Genomic DNA, 22,653 nt, shown 5'->3' on the forward strand with positions numbered 1-22,653 from the left:
AGCTACAGCCTAGAAAACATGGAGTGGCTGGTAGGGATGAAAGTTGTGTCAGCAGCTCCCTTAGAAATGGGTTTGACTGGTGTCAGCAGCTCCCTTAGAAATGGGTTTGACTGGTGCTCTGGGCCTGGCTGCAGCTGTCTAGGTGGCTCCTGCTGCCAGCAGTGGAAGAGCTCCCTGCCAGAGAAATATCTGTCTGGAGCCCCCTGACAGGTAACACCATGTAGGGTCTTGGCACACACCTCCCTGTTGAAACCCTCTTGTTACTAGCTTCCACCTCCTGCCTCTTGTATGCACTTAGTAGCTACTGTAAGCACTACATGCAGAGTGCACGTACAGACCCAAGAATCCCTGAATCCATTTCTGTCTCCTCTCCACTGTGCATCATCCTCTGGTCTTCCAACTGCTTTTAAAGAAATAGGACAGGCCGTTTGCCTCTCTGATGCAGGGTTAAATACCAACACAATTGTTTTTATTTTCATCATGAGCCAGAGAACTACATTTACTTTGCTCTCCTCCATGTGCAAACTGAGAACTGCGTTGTGTACTATGATTCAGATGTAAACATTGTCTTGCAGAAGGATTACAGGTATCCCTTCTGTATCTGTCCAGAACAGTTTCAATTAAGAAAGTTGGGGGTTTAAAATTTTTAATTTTCCTTACTTTCTTAAACTTATTTAATATTGTCTGATTTAGTTTGCCAGAATATGTATTCTGGTGATAGGTGGCAAATGAGGAATTTGATCTGCTTTAGAGTGACAGAAATGTAAACATCAGATGTAGCACAAGGATGCTTGCAGTCTTAACTTGATAAAAGAGCAGTCATCAAGATCAGCTAGATTAAGGATGGCATAAAATTCTGTGATAAAAAATGAGGTCAATACCGCTATAGGGTCTTGAAATACTTAACAACAAAACTTAACGGGTATTTCTAAAATCATTTTACAGTAGGGAATTGCTCAGAAGGACAAAAGCATAAAACTAGTCCACAAGAAACCTATTTCTTTCCACTGATGGTGCAGAAAAACTGCAAGATTTCAGCCTTATTTTAGTTATATTAGATCACACGGCGGCTGGCGCCCTTGGGGTAGCAGACACCCATAGAGTAAGACAAAGCAGCAGAGGGACAGATTATAACTGTGGCAGAGGTGTAGTGGCAGCAAATTGGTCAGGTCCAGGATATAGAAATCACAAAGATGATGTAAGCACTCTTGCATACTTTTGATTTTACAATTTTAGATGCCATGTCACACCTGAAGATCATGTGACAAATAAAATATATGACACGTAAGACGTGCTCTATAGACTTATACTGTGCCATGTCATCTTCTTGTGTAATGTAACATCTGCATGTCTGTTGTAAAATAGCTCTTCTTAACTAATCTGTCATACGTATTAGCAGTAAGTGATTTTAAATTTCCTTTTTTTTTCCCATATTTAATGTATTTATTGCATAGAACATTCTTCATAGTGATGTGGGCCACTCAGTCCCATAATGCCATACTGGTACACTTAATTTTTATAATATTCTTATTGGTCATAGGGGATTGTATTAATTGAACAGAAAGGCCAATTTCAAATCTTCCCTCCAGGCAATGCCCACAACTGCACGGAGGTCATTCAGAGAAGCATGTGGGCCCCTATTTCCATAGTTAAAGTAAAATAATCCTCTTCTTTGTGAAACCATTTTAAAAAATATCTCTTATAATATTTCAGATTGAATTATAGCTAAGTCTTTTAGGGATAATTGCTTCCTAAGGGCCTATACACCTGTGCTCTTAGTACATTTTCATAAAGTAAGATCTGCAAAGTGCTCTGCAGTTCTAATGTGTCAGAGTCTATATGTAAGATTATTCATTTGTTCTTGGCCTTCATAATTAACTTTTGGTTTCTGCTGATTCTGATAAATGTATTCCCACAATACATTGAAATAGCTGATTCAATTAAACATAGAAAAGTTGAAGAATTGCTATTTTTACATTAAGTATTAAAATATTGTCGTGGTTCATTTTACTGTTGTTAGCTTCATAGTGTCTAGTTTTGACATGCAGATTTTAATACGTTTTCCTAAAGAAAAATAAAGATTTTTGGCAGGTGTGTCCTCTTTACTCAGTTGGAGAAGTATAGGAAGTGTCTTGTGAAACAAATAATGTTAAATTCATGGAAAATTCTTAACTGGATTTGAATGAAACAAGGAGAGGTGGCTTTTTCTTCATAGGCCTGATATTTTTAATTAGGTGGCACATTCTTCATAATGCAGCTATTAATCTGCTGTAAAGACCAGAGAGACATACTAATTTTACTTCCCAGCCAAACACTCCAAATAGAGAAGAGGGCTTTTTCATGGTGAGACACAAGTTCGGTGCCCTTTATTGACTAAATGAATTTACGCCATCCAAGTATGATATCATTAGAACTTGCAAAGGTTATTAATCTCTTTCAGAGCTGTTAAGATGTTAATCTTTGGTTATGGTTGGCTTGTTTTGTTATGGTTTTTCTGACTAATCAATCTTTTTAGTTGTGATTTTCTGTAGAATTAATCCTACATACTTCTACGGTTTTATGAGGAAAATCATAAATTTAGAATCAGAGGCAAGAAAGTGATCTGAAGGAGCTGTAAGAAATTCATCAACAGTAGTGTCATAAAGCAACTGTAGGTGATGTCATCTGCTTCCTGCTGACACATAACAGTTGTGTCAAGGGCAAGGAGTCCACCACGTGTAGCAGTTTGTTAGTTGTTCCAGTGATCATACCTGTGAAAAAGCCACTCTAAAAGACTTAAGTATTCCCTGATGCCTGTCCTAAATTGTATTAAGCTTTGTTTTGATTCCCAGAGTTTCCCAGAGTCTTAAAGTAGCAACTATTTGTTATTTGATAAAAAATGCTTTAAAATGTTGTGCTTACTTTGGAGTTGTTGGTTGGGTTTTTTTCAGTGGAGCAACTCAGCAATATTCATATGTTGGACAATCATACCACAATGTTTTCATTTCACTCTCCAGTAGTGACCCTAAAGCAGTATGTGCCGTCATTTAAATGCCTGGGCAATGTTAGACACAAATTTGCTACCCTGTCAGTAAAACTTGTTATAAAACTCATGAAATCACTCTTAATTTTTAAAGTGGAAGTTTGCTGCAATTTGAATGCTTGAATTGCTTTTAAGTACGTAGTGGAGATGGAAATAAAAGACCTATTAAAGCTTGGAACATGCTGCTGAAAATTTGGATGTGGATAAGAATGCACAAACATTTTTCTTCAGTTGCTACTTCCTAGACTCTATCAGAGTAGATACAGTTGCAATCTTAATTGCATTGAGCAGAGCCTTTGCTTGTGCTGCACCCAAAACCACTTAATCACAAGGTCTTAAAAGGTGTCACTAAGGTTAGACCCAAGTCTGTTCAGCTCTTATCCATGCTAGAAACATGATCAGTCACTTTATGGCTGGTGTTATTAAATAGTAGCATACACCTCAGAGGATGTCAGTGTAAGCCTGTGCGTTGTACCATAAATGAACAGTAAAATGAAGCCATGTGCAAATCCAGAAATAATTCTGTCCACGTTCCACTTCAATCTTAATTTTCTGCATACATTTCTGTTTAAGTTGTAGTGTCTCCAAAAGCCTTTGATACAGACTTCTGACAGGCCACCCAGTTATCTGTGTGTATGGAGAGGCAGAGGGACCAACATTCACCCTCAGTCCCAGTGGAAAAAATGTGAGCACTGGTAAAGTGGTCTTTAAAGCAGTCATTTGAAGTTTCTTTGGACCCAGTTATTCCTTTGAGCCAGATGTCATAACCTGTTCCTCTGGTCAGTTCAGGTCCAGGGATCCTCAGCCAGGGATTTCTCTTTCATTTGCTGTCTTACATTTAGGAGTTTAACAGTTTGCTTAAGTGTATCCTCTGTAGGCAAGAGGTGTCTAATTTAGCACAGGTATTTGACCATGAGTCAAAAAGCTGAGTTCAGCAAGTTGGTGTATTAGTATTACTTTTGGTGACCAATTTCGTTAATTCCTTTTGGGTTTGCTTTTTTGTTTTTTTGTAGCCATCCAGACCGGTAGGTTTTATTTAGTTATGCAGGTTTTGACAAAGTACTTGTTCACAAGTAATGGCTACATTCTTAATGATGGTCTCCTCCTGTCCGGTAGTTGATGTTTTAGCACTGATAGATATTTAGTATTCATTGACCAAATATATCTTAATTTGTATAGGGAGCTGAAAGTTAAAATAATTGCTTAAATGTGCCATAAGCAAATAATAAAATGTTTTCACCTGAAAGAAAACATAGGCAATAGTTTACAAGATGAGACTTTTGCCCTTCACTAAGAGTGAAGTTGTCCAGAGTCCCTTGAGAAACAGAGGTGTCCAGAGACTGATAAATCTGATAAAATAAGGAGTTGAAGAGAAATGATGTTTGGTAACTGTAGTACTTGTGTGATTTTCAGTGGTCAGCTTGTGGTGTCATTAAGGGCAGTTTGTACTACTTTTGGTTCACTAAGGCATTACTGCAAGCCAGATTTTTTTGTACTCATTCAAGCCTTTGATTGTTTTCAAATTAAAGGAAACAAACAGATGTTCCCAGGTTCTTGTCTTTGCTTCCTTGGTTGCATTAGCAATGCCACCTTCCAGTATCGGTAAGGCTGCCCTTTCGCTGACAGCGCTGTCTGTCATGGCAGCCCTGTATGGACAGTGTTCTAGGCATAGTAGCTACTCAGGATTTCTGGGACTCTGTTCAAAAGAAAGAAGACCAAGTAGTGGTGTGTGTTACTTAATTCTGAAAGACTTGAGGTTACAGTGTTTTAAAGGAGTATGTGAATGAGATGAACATTTATTGGCAGAACAACATTTGTCCTGAAAATGATCCTGAGAAGAGTTGTGTCTGTCTAATGAATTACGGGTGTCTAGAGAACTGTATCTCTTCAGGAATTTTAGGATGCTTCATGTTGCCTGTAAACAGCTGCACAAGAATGGCACTGAATGTGTCTTGGTAGACTGAACAAACGGAATCTTGGCTTAAAGAGCTTGTTCACCTTGCCTGAGGAGTGTTAAGTCTTCCTTCTCTCCTATTAACAGATGCTGAACATCTCTTAACAAAAGCAGACATATTTATTGAACTTTGATTCAGTTCTAAACTTTAAGGAATTTATTACTCATTCACGCTTTGTGTTTGATGTCAGCTTTCATCTGCTCTGCTAGAAATTCCTTGGAGGTCTGTTGCTTTTTATTTACAGCCTTCAAATTTCTCTTGGCACCAGATTACTCTTGACAATCTTAAACATCAACAAAGTGTTTGTGTATACTGTAAATGTCCCCATGTCTTTGGGGATGATGTGGTCATTCAAACTTTTTGGCTGTCTTTTAGTTTTGGTTTGCATTTTATAGGTGGAAACTGTCTTCCCATGAGGTCAGTCAGTGTTACTACTTCTGACTAACAGAAGTATTATTTTTGATGAATGCAGCAGGTTTTTCTAGTTTCAAGTTATTCTTAATCTGGATTTTCATTCTCTGAGTCATCTAGGCTGCTTCCTCATCCTCACATTTGGTATGTAAAGAATCATCTCTTTCATAGTAGTAGGCTTCTGTGACTATGAACTTCCTGTTGATAAGGCCCTCTCATGCACTTTCATGCGCCTCCTTTTCCTTCTAACAGAGTAGATTCCACTGTATGGTTGATTCATTTGATAGCCGTCTGGGTGACTTTCTGGAAGTTCCTTTCTTGCCAAGTGATGCTGCCACTTGGCCTTCCATTTTCAAGGATGCTTTGTTTCAATTGTAAGTGTTCTGCAGCATTTTTAGTTTTTTGTCTTACTCACTCGAAGGACCTCAAAACCGTAATCGTTTATGGCCCTGGGGCAGATCTCAGATATTTCTATTGTAGAAATAGATATCTGGAAATAAACAAATGTTCTGAAGTTGTAGAAAACAGAACTAACAGTGCAAAACTATACAACCTATTCTAAAATACACTGAAATTCATCAGCATCTTGTAAATTAGAATCACAGAATCTGATATGTAAGCCAAACATGCTATAGAAACCACAGTCATGTTAGGAAAGCTACTGATATGAAAAGGTGTGTTCTTATAAGAACAAAAATCTCTATTTAGCTGTAATCATAAGCTTTGTCGTCACCTCCAATACTATAGTTTATCACCCCAGTCATGGATTCACATTTCCTTCTTTCTGCCCAATAACACATCTATGGAACTACTATGAACCTTTGTAAAGACTGAGGAGGTGTCATATTGCTGCACTCCTAACAGCTATAAATAAAACAAAACAAACAAGCAAAGCAACAATCTTTACTTTCCCACTGGTATGGACCTACATTTTGGGATTACATGAATGAGGAACGAAGGGCATATGTTAAGCTAATTGTAAAACAATCATGAAACTTAATGTATCAGACTTACTGTAAGAAAAGTAGACTCTCTCCTTCACTTGCTGCTTTCTGATACTGTAAAACATATCTCCAAGATTAAGAGATTAATTTTTAAGAGATTCTAAATCTGAAACAATTTTGTACATAAAGTAGTAACTGTTTCCTGCAGTGTTTAAAGAAGCTCTTACCCTTAGTTTCTCTTAATATCACCCTTATATTAATATATATTTTATTATAATAATAATTTATTTATAAATTATAATAATAATTTATAATAATAATTTATTTAATATATATTAATATACCCTTAGTTTCTCTTAATATAGTCCCTAATCTTCACTGGCATGTTTTTCAAAATATCTATCAGCATCATACGATAATAAAACAAAGGATGTACTAAAATATTTAACCAAGTTAGTTTTTTCCTTTCTCAGAGGTACCAAGTATTAAATGATGCTGGAGACAAGATATCAGATTTAATAAATGAAGAGGAGGAATGACATTGTTATATATTGGTTTTGTTTCAGATTTCTTGTTTCTTTCTCCATATGAAATCTGTTGTTCATACATGCAGAAAGTGTGGTAAATCTTAATTTTCAAACTTTTTTCAGTGTTGAACTGTACACTATTCACATTTTATGCTGCACAGGAAATGATCCTTTTTGTTTGAGCAGCAACTGTAAAGAAAATCTGGAGTCTGAGTGCACGATGACATGTCAGCTACTTGTCCTACAATAAAATGTATAAAAGGTAGTAACCTAAGCTCTTGTGCAAAAGGCAAGCTTACAGGGTCATTAAATAGCAAAGGTCTTGCTCTGACCCATCCATGACCTCCTTATCTGAAACACCTCTCAGAATTGATAGAATCTACTTTAGACCTTGGGTACAGGAAACCAGGGTTAGGATAAAGGATCAATATAAATATTTCAGAATTTTAGGTATTTACTAAAAAGGAATCTTTGGTCCTTGTATGTTTAAGTTTGTACAAATTTCTGTTTAGAAATGGAGAACCCTTTCCTGACATTTTGCATGCAAGTGATCAGCTGAAATAGTAGAAAGGGGACAGATGGTAAAGGCACTGAAATATTGGGTCTTAGTATGTTTGTGAGACTGCAGGTTAGCCTTGATTCAAAAGCCTCAAGATGCTGCATTTTTGCTCTTACTTATCTTTTTACTGTAATCTAAAAGTCTGTCCTGTTCTGTTCACAGATGAGAAACTTTGAGGTATAAAATGAGATGAAGTCAAAAGAGCCCATGACCAGGAACTGCAGCTTGGTGCTTAGCCATCATTTTCTCAGACTCATTTTGCCTGTCCTTTTTATTTTCTATCTATTTATTTGACCCGGTGCAGAGGTGCATTTTTGTTGTTGGGACACTTTTAGATCACTGAGAGGCTTTGAAAATCCCTTTCTTGTCCCCATATATAAGAGTAAAATCCTGATTTGAATTCCGTGTGTAGCCATGCAGAGATGTAAGGGAAACGTGGACTTTGCTGTTCACCTACTCAGGTTACTAAGGGAAAGGGATGTGCTCGTTGTGTTCAGCAGTTCTGTATTTCTGCTCTAGCAGTATACAGGTCATTAGGAGAATGCTTGAAGAGCAGAAGGAACAAATGGACTTGGATTTGTTTTGATATTCTTATTTTTCTTCTCTAAAAGTGGATTTATGAAGTAAAATATTCTCCACCTGTCTTCCAGTAGATCTTCCTGGCTTGTCTTATGAGATTGTGGACTGGCATCTGGACTTTGGCTTTTCCCCACAGCTAAGCTTTAGAGAAGTAAAGTTGAGATTCACTAATTCTGAGTTTCCAGACCTTAACCATAAAAAAACCTGTGTGGGCACACTATTCAGAAAGTATATTATTTTTACTGATAAACACAAGCAGTTGTAGAATTTGGCATATAAAATTCATTAGCCTTGTTTTTTATTATTTGAAGTCTTGAAAGATATAAAGTATGCTTCACATCAGCAGAAGTATCTCAATGCATTAGTATTTCAACTGTACATATATTAGGTTTATCTTCACATTTAGAAACTTTGCATGCATAGCTTTCTCATGTAGCTGAATCAAACTTGCTTATTACACGTGTACAAAAAATGAATTATTCACTGAAAACACTCTAAGGTCTGATTTCTGCCATGAAATATGTTTGCAATTAAAACTTCAGTATCTTATGCCTCTAAAATTCGGTCAGCTGTGCTGTTACTTCCAAAATTCAGCCTGCCTTACTTTTAAGGTAAATATATCCTACAAAGAAAAAGCAATAAAAAGGTAAAATTAGAAAAGAGTTGTCTTTAAACTTTGGATAGGAAGCTGAAGTAATAAATACTATTGTATAACAGTAAATAAGTGTATATCACATTGCCTGAATGTGTTATTAATGCATATTGGTGATCGTGTGAAGCTGCTAAGCAGCCAACTTTGCAATTTAAAATTAAACTCAAATACCCAAATGTCATTTTGTGGTTTGATCCAATATATAAAGAAACCTTTTGGGACTTCATTTTCTGATTTGTGTTGGTTAATAGTGGATTTTCCATCTCCAGAACTGATTTTCCACTGAAGAGCAGATGTCATCTTTCGCAGTTTTACTAGGCATATTCAGATTTCACACAGTTTCATAAATTTGTTGTTTCCTTCCGGATCACAGTCAAGATGATTATTTCAATGTTTGTTTCTTTCCTTAAGAAATACCTGCTATGCTGGAGGGGTTGTGGTGGTGATGTGACTTGCACATAGAGTTCCTTTTTTACAAATACACTGGCCACACATTTTGAAAATTTGAGAGAAATTATTTCTAAGAAAGCAATTCCATTTAAAGTTGTTTTGTTTTGTTGCCGTTGGTTGGTTGGGGTTTTTTTGTGGGGGTTTTGGTTTGGTGGGGGTTTTTTTAGATCTGTTTCTGTGCACATATGTAGCATCGACTGTTGGAGAAGCAGTCCTGACAATGTTACTAGTTATAGGATCTAAACTTTGAGAAGAAATGAAACCTTTCTCACTTTGATCTTGAAGCTTTCGAGTTGCACATGCACTTAAATTCTAACGGGACTAGGTCCCACATCTGTTAAGCACACATTTTGCCGTTTTGACAATATTCCGAGATCTGATCAAATTTGTTTGAACAAATATCTTATAGATATCTTACATAATAAAATGAGAAGTACATTGATGGTTTGCTGGCTCTTCTAGAAGAGCTTAGGCTGGAAGACATTTTAACAGGAAAAAACCTTTGATGTCCACATTAAAAGAATCTATTTTCCTTTTCAGTGAAAACATTGTACCCCTTCAAAACCTCTCCACCCAAAATCTCAGAACACGTCTACTTTAACCATGCTTCTTACTGAGTTCTTGGGGGGGGGGGGGGTGTGTCATAAATTGCCTCATTGCTCTGATACTTTTAATTCTTCATCCCATCTTCTGAAAGGATTTCTAGTTTAAAAATTGGACTTTTTTCTCCACTGTTAGTAACTGAGTAAATGGTTTGAATATACTGCTCAGTGTCAACTTGCCACATTTTGAAGAGATACAGATTTCAAACTTTTTCCTTGCACATAGCTACAGGAGTGACATAGTATATCAAAGCTGAATATTATTTCTTCTTATTGTGTTAGACATTTAAGCATTTAAGACTATCACATAAAATGAATTGGTTTAAGTTCATTACCTGCTCCTATTTCTTACAGTTGAGCAGTTATTGTCTTAGATGTTGGAGGAAAGACTGGGAAGAGAGTCACTGAAACCTTGGAAATGCTGCTGATAGCTTCTTTCGTTTGGAATTGCTGTACAACAGTAGCAACAAAAAACCTCATTTTCCAAAGTAGATAAAATAAAATCTGTTTATCTGGCCTATTAAATCTGTGTGCCAAGTTTCAAGCAGATGCAGTTTTAAGCTCTGTAGATGCTAAATCCTGAAACATTTGGTCTATAAACAAAATGCTGACATCAAATACAGTGCTGCTGCTAGACATAGTAATGGTGTGTGTATGCTGCATTCACACAAAATGGGGAGATGATTGCTTTTTTGTATGTTGCTTAGGGGTTTTTTTCTTATGTTAGAGTATTAAAACAGATATTAAATTTTATCATTAATGCAGTGCGTGGTCTCTCTTGAAATCCCCTTAATTACAGATTGACTCCAAGGATTACACAGCATGGATTTTAATTTTAACTGAAACAAAAAGAAAAGCTGCTTAAAAATTATTCTTGCTGAGTGACTTGCTGGACCACAAAACAATTTTTAACATCTTTTGGCAAGTGTTGTCAAATTTAAAATGTTAGAACAGAGCTAAGTGCACCTTGAAACTCCAACTGTATCATGTCTGCTTCCCAAATAAAATGTTTTAACTTTGTCCTCACAAAGGAATGTCTGCTTCTTGTATTTTTGTTATTTCAGTTATTCATTTGGAGAAAAAGACCCACAGTCTTGCTGAGATATATTTATGTTTGAAGAAAGTGACATCAGATTTCATTTTTCTTTTCTTTGGTAATTTGAGAAAAATTACCAAGAGAGCTGACGTTGTAGCAGCAACAGCATATTTCACACCCTTGCGTTGTTTCCCTTCTGACCCCTATCTTTAGGACTTAAGAGCTCCACTCTGAAAACTTTATTCCAGCCTGAAACTTAGAATAGCAGGTCTGAATCCAGAAACAACATTTTCACAAACTGGGGCCTAATCCAGTAAGCCTCACACAGGAAGCTACTTCTTTGAGTACCTATTATTCATCCGAGTAAAACTTTATGGATCAGTTTATAGTCTGTTTCTTAGGGGGGTGAGGGGTTCCCCATTTCTTAAAATATAAAATCAATTTCCCAATTCATTTCATTAAGTAAGACTAACTTTTCAGAGTTAAAGCTTTATTAGTATTTTTTTGCAGTTTTACTGTGTATCTCCTGCCAGTTCTTTCAGACACACAGGGGGAAGAGGGGGAAGAAAGTTGCCCTCCACAGCTGCATCAAATAATAAATGCCCACAGCTGAGTGTCTGTAACTCCTGTTGAAGTTATGTGCAGCTGAAAGTGCCCCTTATGTCTCAAAATGCAGATACAAGTTTCTTGCTTCGAAAATCAGCTCCTTTTGTGGCTGAGTAATAACTTCGAATACAAAAGGCTGGAGGAATGAGAAATTAGCTTTTGACCAGGAGGTCACTGTAGTGCTGAGGGATAAATCTATCATTGCTTAATGGTAGTTAGTGGTTTGATAAAGTTCCCCTAACTCTGTTAGCTTAAAACATACTTTCTGAGACTTCTTAGATCTGCAGGTAAATAACACCATTATTGCTGCATATTTGTATGGGGGGAAATTTTTGCATTTAAAAAGGTTTATTTCAACAAGCATTTCTCTCCTCTTTTTTTTAAGCTGTCTCTGAATTGTTGCTATTAGAATGTTCGATGGTTTTCTCTGTTAGTGTACTCGTGCACTTTTTTTACTTGATTAGATAAACCTTATTGCTCTGTATTATAGCCAAGCATAAACCCCTCCTATTTTAAAACTATTTCTAATGCAAGTCAATGAACAAGCTAATTTATACATAGTATTGTTCAGACTAATTTGTCCATTATAGTCTCAACTGTATATGATTTTCAAGTCGTGTGCTTAATGCAGAGGCCAGGAATAATAACAAATTAGGCAAAATAGTGACTACGGTTGCTCCTTACAGATTTCTCGCTGTCTTAAGATACATAGGTTAATAAGAGTGCTTGTGTGTTATTTCTTTTAAGTATGTGGTAGGTAATGCACAGCACCCTCAGTGGCACTGGCTGATGGTAGGAGTTTGATGCTTTATATGCATTGCAGTTGTGTTCTCTTGGCTATATTCAGTAAAGCTTTAAATGTATTACTGGTTAGAATTTTAAAAGTAAAAAAAAAAAAAAAAGTTCATCATTTTTGTCAAAACCAAGATAAATGGCCTAACGGAAATTACAATGACTGTTTTTTAATGTAAAGTTCAATTTTGCAAGTCGACTCTTGAGGCCAGTTAGGTCAGATTGTGAACTATTTTGAATGCCCACTGAAGTTAACAGGGGATGAGGAGGCTTGAGGCTGTTCAGATGGATCCTTTGATAAATAATACTGTCTCTTTACCACAGCGAACAAAATCTGGAAAAAAGAAAAATCCTTCTTCTGTCTTAACATAAATAAACGTGTGCATGAGCGCTATCTATCTTCTGAATAAAAGATAGATTTGTGTTTGTGTTTGTTTATGTTGGAGTACAGGGCACACTGTAAGTCTGGTGTCTGTTTTTTGAAACTGGGGTGGGTAAGTGTCTATGTCAAACAGAAAGTCTTTCTGGAATCTAAAGGCTGAAACTGACAGGAAAAAATCATCCTTTACAATAAGTAAGACTTGATTTTGACATTTGTTACCTTTTTCAGCAATGTTGTATGTTTGCAATACATCTGCTGTTGGTATAGCTGTGAGGGTTGTGCTTCTTTGAATATAAAATTTCATGATCTTTTGCTGGATTTTGATCCAGTTTTGCATTTTGGGAAGAAGAGTGTTGCTGGGGCTGTTAGCTTCAGTTCTGGTGTAACCATATCTGTTCAGTTTACTATTTTTTTGGAACTAAATCATAACTTTATTTCATTTTTTTTAAATATGTTATTTTCTCTCCCCCCCTGCTCCCCACACATCACCTGCAAAAGTGAAAAATGACTATATAATTACTGGGGATTTATTCTGCTTTTGCTTCCCATGCTTTTTTTCTCTAGCTAGTCAGTACTTCATGGCTGTTAAACAGGATGTGCTCTTTCCTGGAACAGCTAATTTACAAGTGAGTACTTTTTCAGTTTTGTACGTATTCTTGCACAATAATCAAAACCCTAAGGTTTACTCTTTTGGTTTGGGAGATTTGTGGCTGTTCTTTTTTTTCTTTTTTTCTTTTTTTTTTTTTTAATGTTTTTTGGTTTTGTTTGGGGTTTGGGTTTCTTTAGGGGGGGAGAGTCGTTTTTTTCTTTTTTTGTTGTTTTTTTTTTTTAACTTATCCTCTTATTCACTGGATTAAATCTCTTGTTTAGTTATTGCAAAATCCCCTCGCTGTCTTTTTAGTTGAACCTGAATCATGAAAACAGGGTGTCTGCATTATATTTGAGGAAGGAAACATTCAACTAGAAACATGGTGCTCTCAGGTAAATCAGAGGAAGCTGAAAATAAAATAATTAGAAATAGAATGGCTTTTTATTTTATGTGCCTGATTTGGAGTTGGTTACATCTAAAAAGGAATGAAAAAATGATCTCTTTGCTTGAGATTTGCCAAACAATGCTATAAGCTCCAAGTTATTTTGAGGTGGTGAAAGGTGAAACATTTGACATGTTCTTTTTGAGCAATGCTTTAAAAAGGAGAGGGCGGGAAAGAGGCGTTGCCACATCAGAGTTAAGGGTGTTTGTGGTTGTCCATGACAGCAGCTCCAGTTTTAAAACACCTGTGTTTACTTTCCAGCTTTTCTCAATCGGCCTGAAAGTGGCCTAAGAATGGCACAGGCAGACCTGCAGTATGGCTGTGTTGCCTTTGCAACACACACACACACACACACACACCAAAAAAAGAAAAAGGAGAAAAAAAAAAAAAAGGAAAAAAAGAGCTAAATCTCTTGTTATGCAGCTAATCATTAACAGCACTTTTGAGCCTAGCTGAAAACATTTTGGAATTTTCTGAATTTCATAGTCTATTAAATAGCACCTGTATTTTTTTTCCTAACCTATTGAGCTAAATTTTTATCTTTGTTATTTCATTTTCTAAGAAAAATAAAGTCAACTTGGTGTTGGGTTTGGGGATATTTTAGTGGTAACTAATACAAAAAATGGTATTTTTGTTGCAAAGTGATTTTTCATTCCAATATTTGGAAATAAATGCACCAATGCTGCAGTTAAAAAGCGAAAGAAAACAAATTAAGAAAAAGAAAAATAGACACAGACCGCTCTCTAACACCCTCCCAGAAAAAAAAAAAAAAGAAAAACTCACAACTCTTTTCTGTGTAGAGTTTTGCTTCATGAAATCCTAGTATTTGATGTGTACTTTCTGTAACATGATAGCTTGTGTTCTATCATGTAAATATCTTGTCCTGCAGTGGGTTTTAGAGTTAAGTTAGGTGTAAAACAGACATCTCTTGAAAAATGAGTAATGGAGACAGATAGAATTGGGTTTTTTGTTTCTTTTTTCTTGTTTTTTTTTTTTTTTCTTTTTAAAAAAGACAGGCTGAAAGATCACATTTTTTCAGTGCTTGGTTAGAAATTTTAAGGTAATTTGTGGGCCAGTATTTAAGATAGTCATCTGATGAGGCGTAATTTGTTACTACTGCTGCAAATTTATTTATTATTAGCTTTAGAATCTGTTAACATCCTACAAACGTTTTAGCTTTTTAAGAAAACCTCAGCTGCTTTTTCTAGTATTTTTTTAATTGATGCTCCATCTCTTCCACCTGCTGCAGATAATACGGCTGACATTCCTGTTTATAAAAGTATGTTTGCTTCATAATTATATTTGTTTCTTCTTTATGCATCACTCAGTATAGGTCAAGTTTTGTTTTCTGGAAGGAGGAGAACAAGCAAAAGAAAATATATCACTGATACAGGAGCACAGGTGATTTCTCCCTTAGACTGATTTGCTTTTAGAACAGTGAGTTTAATAGGCAGATTTATGGCCAGTGTATGGGAATGAACTACATGAAACCCCTTAATCAAGATGTGCAGTCTTAACTGGAGCACAATTATTTTAATACTAATGGGCTAATATAATGACTTAACAGAGCAAACTGGGACATATCAATCCCCTCAATATTGGGCACTTCTTAATAAACTGAGAAACTGTACCAGAATAATCTGCCTTTGTGATACACAGCAGAGCAGCCCCTTTTTCACAACATTCCCAAGGGGGTAGGAAAAGCAGCACAGGTGCGTGCTGTGATGAAGCTGCCTTCTGCAGAACACAGCACACTCTCAACCGACTGTAAAGGAAAGGTGCTCAGAAAATATTGGGGGTTTTCACATTCCCCTTTTTCAGTGATTTAGCTAGAAAACCTGGAGGTTATTCATTAGATCATCTTCGAACACAGAGAAGAGCTTGTGAACTAGATCCTCACCTGAGTATCAATGCAGTAGTGACACTGAAATCCACATAGAAGAACTCTTTCCCATCAGTAAAGGACATAAGCCAGTGCCTCAGCTAAGAAATGGAGGGCACAAGAGATCTAAAGAGTTTGAAGAATTTATTCCAGGGGCCTGTAAAGGTGATTAAATGATATATCTAAAAGACAGGGAAGTTGTCACATTTATTAAATTACCAGGTGTAGGTGTGTTTTAAGAGCAATCTGGATAATGTCAATGTATGAAAGGTGAAGAAAAAGCTTTATGAATGTAACTTTCTGAAGGCAACACTGAGCTTATGGTAAGAAAGAGGTAAACCAATAGCTAATATTTAAAATATGTCTAACTCTCGAGAGTTTTAATCATTTTTAGGTATCTAAACCACTGAAAGTTTTTTTGAATCTCGCTAAGTGCCTGCCTTAAGCTGCCTCAGCACCTCCAAAAATCTGATCATCTGTTCACTTTTTGACCTCTATTGAAATTACTCCCTGCTCCCTGTAAAATCTGATGGTTAAATAAGAGCAAAATTAAAGATGGCAGTTTCCTTAGAGTTAAAACTTGTGACCTTAAAAGTGGAATTGCCTCTGTGAAATACGTTTATTCAGTTTGTGCTTGTTACTATCTAGTAAGTCAATCTAGCTGTCCACTTGGGGACTTTTAGCATTAAAATATCTGTGAAATACCAGTGAGTCTTTTCAAATTCATTACAGATATAAGACACAATCAGGCAACTATCAAAAGGCATAATTATGTGAGCTGTAGACTAGTTGTCCTGTTAGAGATGTGTATACAAATGGGTACAGTTATTCATGTGGTTGCTTAGACCAGCCGTGGTTTGGCTGTTTCTGGTCTAGGCTGTGTAGCAGTTTTAGGGTGGTACTGAATCCAACACATGACACCTAACATCTCATCTGGGAATAGTTTCACACACAGACTCTCGAGAAAAGCTCGTGAGACCATTTGCAGTGAGTCTGCGAAGCAGCTTTTGGGGATCCCTCCTAAATTTACCAGATTTTGCACTTTTCCTGTTCCTGTAGTGGAATCACATTAATATTGAAGGAATTTTTCTCTCTTAAAAAATTAAAGCCAAAAGAAGACAAATACAGATGTTACAGTCTCTTGCTATGATTTAAATATGGATCTTCCTTTCTTCACATTAGTCAAAGACAGTGTGCTGGCAAGACTGTTTGTACCCTCTTGCTTTTAGTTGCTTTACTCCTTTCTGATCCAGGGATAAGGAAACATCTTAAAGGTAGGATACATTTTTGTGAACCTCAGCACCACCTCTGTGTTTCTAGGGGATATCGCATCCTCAGAAGAGTGTACATGTCAGGCAGTAGTGCACCTAGTTCTGTACAGACCACATGGTGTTGTCTCACCTGGTCTTATTCAAGGTGCCATCTGAGGGAAGCCAAACAGTTTATTTGGCTTGTTTCTAAACTATGTCAATATCTGAGATTGCAAAACAATTCTTTTTTGTAAACATTATGCAGTGCAGTGGATTTGGTTTGTCCATTCCGTATGTGATTTGGGAAAGTTTCATCCTTGACCACATGATACCAGTACTGTCAAAATGATGGACCAAAAACAGTCAGTAGAGTGAGCTGGAGGTATTGTGGTAGAAAGTTATAACAGATATAGGTAGAATCCATTCATTTCATGAGGACTTTGGAAGGAATATGAGGTTGTTATTAGGAGGAAAGTTGGTAGGAAGAAAGTAAGAGAGGGTGAAGATCAGTATTGAACTATTATACTAAATTAGAAGGAATATGAGGTTGTTAATATGAGGAAGGGTGGTAGGAAGAAAGTAAGAAAGAGAAGATGAAGGTCAATATCAAACTATTATACTAATAATTAGTATTATTGGTACAGATCTTACTTGATTTTTGTACAGTTTTTTAAAAAGATCCTTTTGCCGAAGGAATTACAAACATTTTAATGTCATAAACTTTTTGCTTCTTTTTCTTTTATTTGTTTTTTGTTTATGTATCAAAATACTGCATATAGTAGCAGAACTACAGATTTAAAGTCTATCAAGAGTAGTACAGCCATGGTGAAGAGCTTCAATCAATTCTCCCTTTTGCTCTTTTTATGCTACATTTAAAGCGATGACATTAAGCCTTTAAGGGGTTTTAACTTATCAAATTAAAGTCTATGCCTTTCATTAGTTTTTAATAGCATGAACACTAACTGATCTCTGGCAGTTTTGGGGGAATAATGAAGATTAAAAGAGATGGTGCTTGAATTAAGTTGTTGATGAAAAGATACTGGCACAAAAAATGCTTCTCATAGTTTTAAACTTATTCACCTTTGTGGTCAAAGATTCCTTCAGTGGCATTTATGACTTGGAAAAAAAAAAAGAATTATTTTATTTTATTTTTAACAATGCCAGCAAGTCTTATTTTCAGATAGAATCATTTCACTTATTTCTCTTTAGAAGAATAATCTGTTTAATATAGCAATATTAAAACATTTTTATGTACATGTTGTTTATACAAGGGCTTCAAAACAGAAAGATTAAAAAAATCCTACAAAAAAAAAAAAAACCACAAAAAAAAAGCACCACAGAAATTTGACACATAAAAGAAAAGAAAAAAAAAATATTTTCATCTTGTGTTCCGGTCCTTCCACCTTTTGACCTACCATTGAAAAGTACATCGAGCTTTGCTCTCTTCCATGTTTCCATACAAGTTATTTCTTCTCTGTTATAAAAATCACAGAATCATAATATCTCACATCTTTCTTCTAGTCCCCATTCTCAAAAATGTTTTCTTTTGTCTTCCCTCATTGTTTTCCTAACTTATCCTTCCTTTTTTTCAGCCTGGATGTTTGTTTCTCTCATCTGTCTCAGCCACTCAGTGGGCCAACAAGAGCCTGAATACCCCCCAAGACCTTTGTCCTGTGTTAAGAGCTGTACCTAAGATACTGGTATTTTTGCGTATGTTGGCTTTAGTTGTTCTGTGAAGCAGAAAGATTACTTCAGGTCCCCACTAATCAAATGGAAAATGGATGACATGAGAAAGAGGTGAAAAGCTCATTGGTAGCCCCTGGAGAAGTATTGCATTCAAAGTTGACAAATTGCAGGGGATTTAAGGAGTGCATGATAGGGCAAGCAAATGGTCTTGCTTTCAGCGAAGTTATTCATCAGAACATTTGCCCTGTCAGGAAGGCAGGTTATTTAGACAATAATTATGAGTATTGTATATGTGCACAGTTGTACAGTGTTATCTGCTATACACGCAAAAAAACTAAGTAGCCGGTTAATCAAGAGTTAACCAGTTCCAGCATTTCTGAAGTGAGCATCTTCATTTACTCCCCTTTCCCTTGAAACAGTATGTTAACATTTTTCATTACAGGATCATGTGTGCTTTATTTCACAGCATTCCTGCTCCACACAGTATCCAGAGAACAGCCAATCAATATATTTTTTTATCTTCTTTGTTCATTATGTGTGCCAACCCCTTGTTTACTGGGTACTGTTCAAACCTTTCTCTGAAAACAGAATTTTGAGTAACCATCATGGGGATTTTATATAGTATTCAATGTTATAAGAACAACAGGTTTAATAAACAATGATTTTGTGTATTCTTGCAGGAGTGTTTTCTTTATGCTTGTCGTAGTTTAAGCCCAGGCGGTAAATCAGATGAGGAAATCATGGGGAAAACAAGGCATGAAGAAAATAGAGTCAAAAGTACCCATAAAATTTTTCTGCCTTTTTGAGACATACAAGACTTCACATTTTAGAATATCTGTCATTCATAAATTCCTAGTATTTATGGCCAAGACCAGAAGATAGTTTATGTAATTCAATTGTTCTTTGAAGTATCGCAGATCGTTTACTTCATCAGTTGTCCCTGTACTGAGCCCAAAATTTTGTTTAAATGTGCTTTCTAGAAGGGTATCTAGGTCTGATGTAAAAATTTCAATAGGTGTATTTCCCTTTCATATTTTCATTTCCCTTTTATATTTTGTTCAAGTGATTCAAGTTACCCTTACTCAACTAGATTAAAAATTGTTTCACATCCTGTATTTTCTGTCCATTTATTGAAGGACATGAGAATCAGCAGCAAAACAAAACTATTCCATTCTTGGTACTTGATTTACCTTGCTCAGAATTAGTACATGTATCTCTGTAGACCTTTTCTGAGTAAGCATATCCTCAGGGGGTTTTAGAATCTGAACAGAATAAGGTCTTTGACTAAATGCCTTTTTCTCTAGTGCTTCCATTACCAGTATGGCTCTTTTCTGCATCTCTGGGTTTTTAACATCCTTCTGTTTCAGAATGTGGACAGCAATGCATATGCATTTTTATACCTTTGTTTCTGAGTGTTATATGCAAAGTAATCACTTTGTGGAGATACTATTTCACTGTGCATACACCAAAAAATTGCATTTTCACAGTTCTTCCACAACATTATACTGTTACCTTGTACTGAAGTCCCAAGTCAGTGTTTTTCAGAGTATTGTTACTCTTTCTGTAAGTGTAGCCTATGTTCACTGTTCTTAGGGAGAGTTTTGCATTTGATCTTGTTAAAATACACTCAATTTGAATACACCTAGCTGCCAAGTGACCAGAACATTGTTTCACCATTGTTATTTACTTATTTTGTGTTCATGAACATTACTAGCCATGTCTACCTGGTTCCGAGCGATTGAAGGAACCATTTAGCAAGAATATGTCTAGTACTGATACCTGTGCGATTTTACTGGTATTCTAGTTTTGCTCAGTAACAACTGTCTCTTGGAACATGGGGTTTTGGTGAGTTTTTTAACTGTTAGCCCATTCTGAATCCATTTAAAATTTTTGGTGTGTAGCGATAGGTTTTTTTTATCAGATTGTTATGTCTGACAAGTCAAAACCTAACAAATCTATACAGCATCCATTTCTAATCTCATCAAAGAAGGAAATGAAATTTGTTTGGCAAGACCTATTTACATAAAAACATATTGACTGGGGGTAATTATATTCTTTCTTTAAAATCTAAATTTATCAAATTCAATGTTTCACTTATGTGGCCTAGTTTTTTAATACTGCTTCTCCAGTCTTTGGGAATGTCCAAGTATTTTAAGACTGATTAACAGGGTTCTTCTCTAACAACCCTGCAACATCTAAAGTGAAAATTGTCTGTCTGCTAAAGTAAAACTTATCTCTCCTTGATTTCTAATAAACTTATTAATTCTACATAAACTGTAAGTATATCATCCTGATTTTTCCAAAGGCAGATCAACTTGTATACCGAACAATCCTGGGGCTTTTTTGTGTTACAGTTTATAGTATAACTACTCCGAATTTGGAATGGGCTTACACTTTCACTGTTCCTCTCCTAGTGATAAATCGTTATTATCTGTAGTCCTGCCACTGATGCATTTCTTAACATGATGCCTTTAGCTACTCTTATCAATTGGCATTGCTTCAGAAAGTCTACCTTTTAGGATGTGTTTGTACTTTTCCTCTGTAGTTTTGTGGCTTTTTATCATATGTTTGCTTTATTTACTTTCTACTCTGAAAAAAGTGTTCTGCTTTTGCTTGGTTGTGAGATCAGATATGTTTTTATAGCCAACCTTAAAGGACTCCCTAATTTTCTACCGGTGTGTCTTCTCCCAGTTTCAGAAGAAGTTTGTATACTTGAGTGTTTCTGTGCATGTAAAAATGCTGGTTTTTCTTCCCTATGAAGAACTCAGTTGGTTTATTATCACTTATTGCCAAGTACTTGTTAACCTCCAGTACTGTGGTTGACATCTCTTGTTTTATAATGAGATTGTTTACTTCATGCTCATAAATGTATGGTTTTTGAAAGTGTATGAGTAATTTAAAATTATCCACAAGACTCCTAGCATATGTCCTAAAATGAAGTTCCCTATAGCGTCATTTTCATTTCCAAAGATTATAGATATGTGCTGAAGAAAAACTCTTCCCGTGCCCTTGTTAATCTGCTGACCAACAAGTCTTTCTTAGGTTATGTTAGCATATTGACCTCTACATATTCAACAGCTCTGGTCCTGTGTTACTGGTCACTCTAAAAGGAATAAGGGCATGGGTTTGAATTTTTTTAAGGTATGCTGTTCCCTTACTGCCTCTTTTATCCTTCCTGTTAATTGGAGATTTTCATATGCCAGTTGTCCAGCAGGTTTTAGTAGTGTTGATTATATAAAATAAACAATTGAGGAGATTCTTTTCATTATATTCTGTGCCACATTTGTTCAACTTGCTCGTTAGGTGCTGAATTTGAGCATGTACCTCATTTGCCTTCCAAATAACCTCCCCTTGTGTTGCTGATTTAATATCCTGGCTGCTCCAGCTAGTTTCCAACTGAGAAGATTAGCCTCCTACTTGTGTGGTGTAGGCCGTCCTGTTCATACAGTCTCTTCTTTCACTGATGTGCTGTTTCACGGATCAAAATCTGCTTCTTTTCAGTCAGTCATGGACAACAGGCAGAAAATGCAGGAAATAAACTCTCTCACTTCTGATAACTGTAGCCACTTACATTTTCATTTTTGTCTTAGCTGTTTTCAGTGTAGTTGAAGCCTTCAGTAATTTCGTCTGAGGTCTGATGTAGAGGTATTATGTAGCATTTATGTTCTGTCTCCCATTGACTTCAGTTGCAGCTCTGAGTGCACGGTACTTCTGCAGATTAGACATGAGGGATTTATCTTGCACAGTCAGAAAAAGGGTAATATACTATGAATCCTTCTGAAAACTTTCATGATAAAGTGCCTTGACCAAAGGACAGATAGATTCCACTACTGCTGAGCAGCATTCAGCTCTGTTAAATATGAAGTGTATTTGCTCTCTTACTGCAGTCACATTCCAACAACTGCAACAAAAGAAACAGGAATAAACAGGTAACAAGCTCTATCACTGGACAGGGATGATTCATGCCCAGGTGTGGTCCACCCAGAACAACAGTTAGAAAGAAGTTTGGGGAAAAAAGTGATCATGCAGTTAAAAGTAGCATCATGATGCATGTGTACTTGTAACCTTACCTGTGGTGTTTCCTAATATCTCTGTAATTGACTTCCTGATATTATGAATGTCCTGCCAAGGAAGGGGTTTATTCACCCAGCTTTAGCTGCCACCTATCAGGGCTGCATTTATAGTCAATAAAAGGCAGTTGTTCTTCCCTAAAGATAAATGCAGAAGATAGGTGAAAAGTACTTCAGAAGTGCCTAATTTACTTAAACTTTAGATGGCTCAAGGTAG

The 22,653-nt window shown here is 36.1% G+C and overlaps 1 protein-coding gene and 1 long non-coding RNA gene across 7 annotated transcripts in view; both read left to right on the forward strand.

Moving 5' to 3' along the window:
• The window catches only part of MIPOL1 (mirror-image polydactyly 1), a 193,658-nt gene that overhangs the window by 98,752 nt on the left and 72,253 nt on the right, over positions 1 to 22,653 (forward strand). The gene's annotated exons all lie outside the window — the stretch shown is intronic.
• Positions 13,075 to 13,896, forward strand: LOC133219782 (uncharacterized). Its single transcript, XR_009727524.1, has 2 exons — positions 13,075 to 13,143; positions 13,419 to 13,896. It is a non-coding gene; the product is annotated as an uncharacterized LOC133219782 (long non-coding RNA).

This window comes from Neopsephotus bourkii, unplaced genomic scaffold (genome assembly GCF_033783945.1).
Source record: "Neopsephotus bourkii isolate Nb327-2 ecotype Australia unplaced genomic scaffold, CSIRO-AGI_Nbou_v1 NB_1376, whole genome shotgun sequence".
NCBI lineage: Eukaryota > Metazoa > Chordata > Aves > Psittaciformes > Psittacidae > Neopsephotus > Neopsephotus bourkii.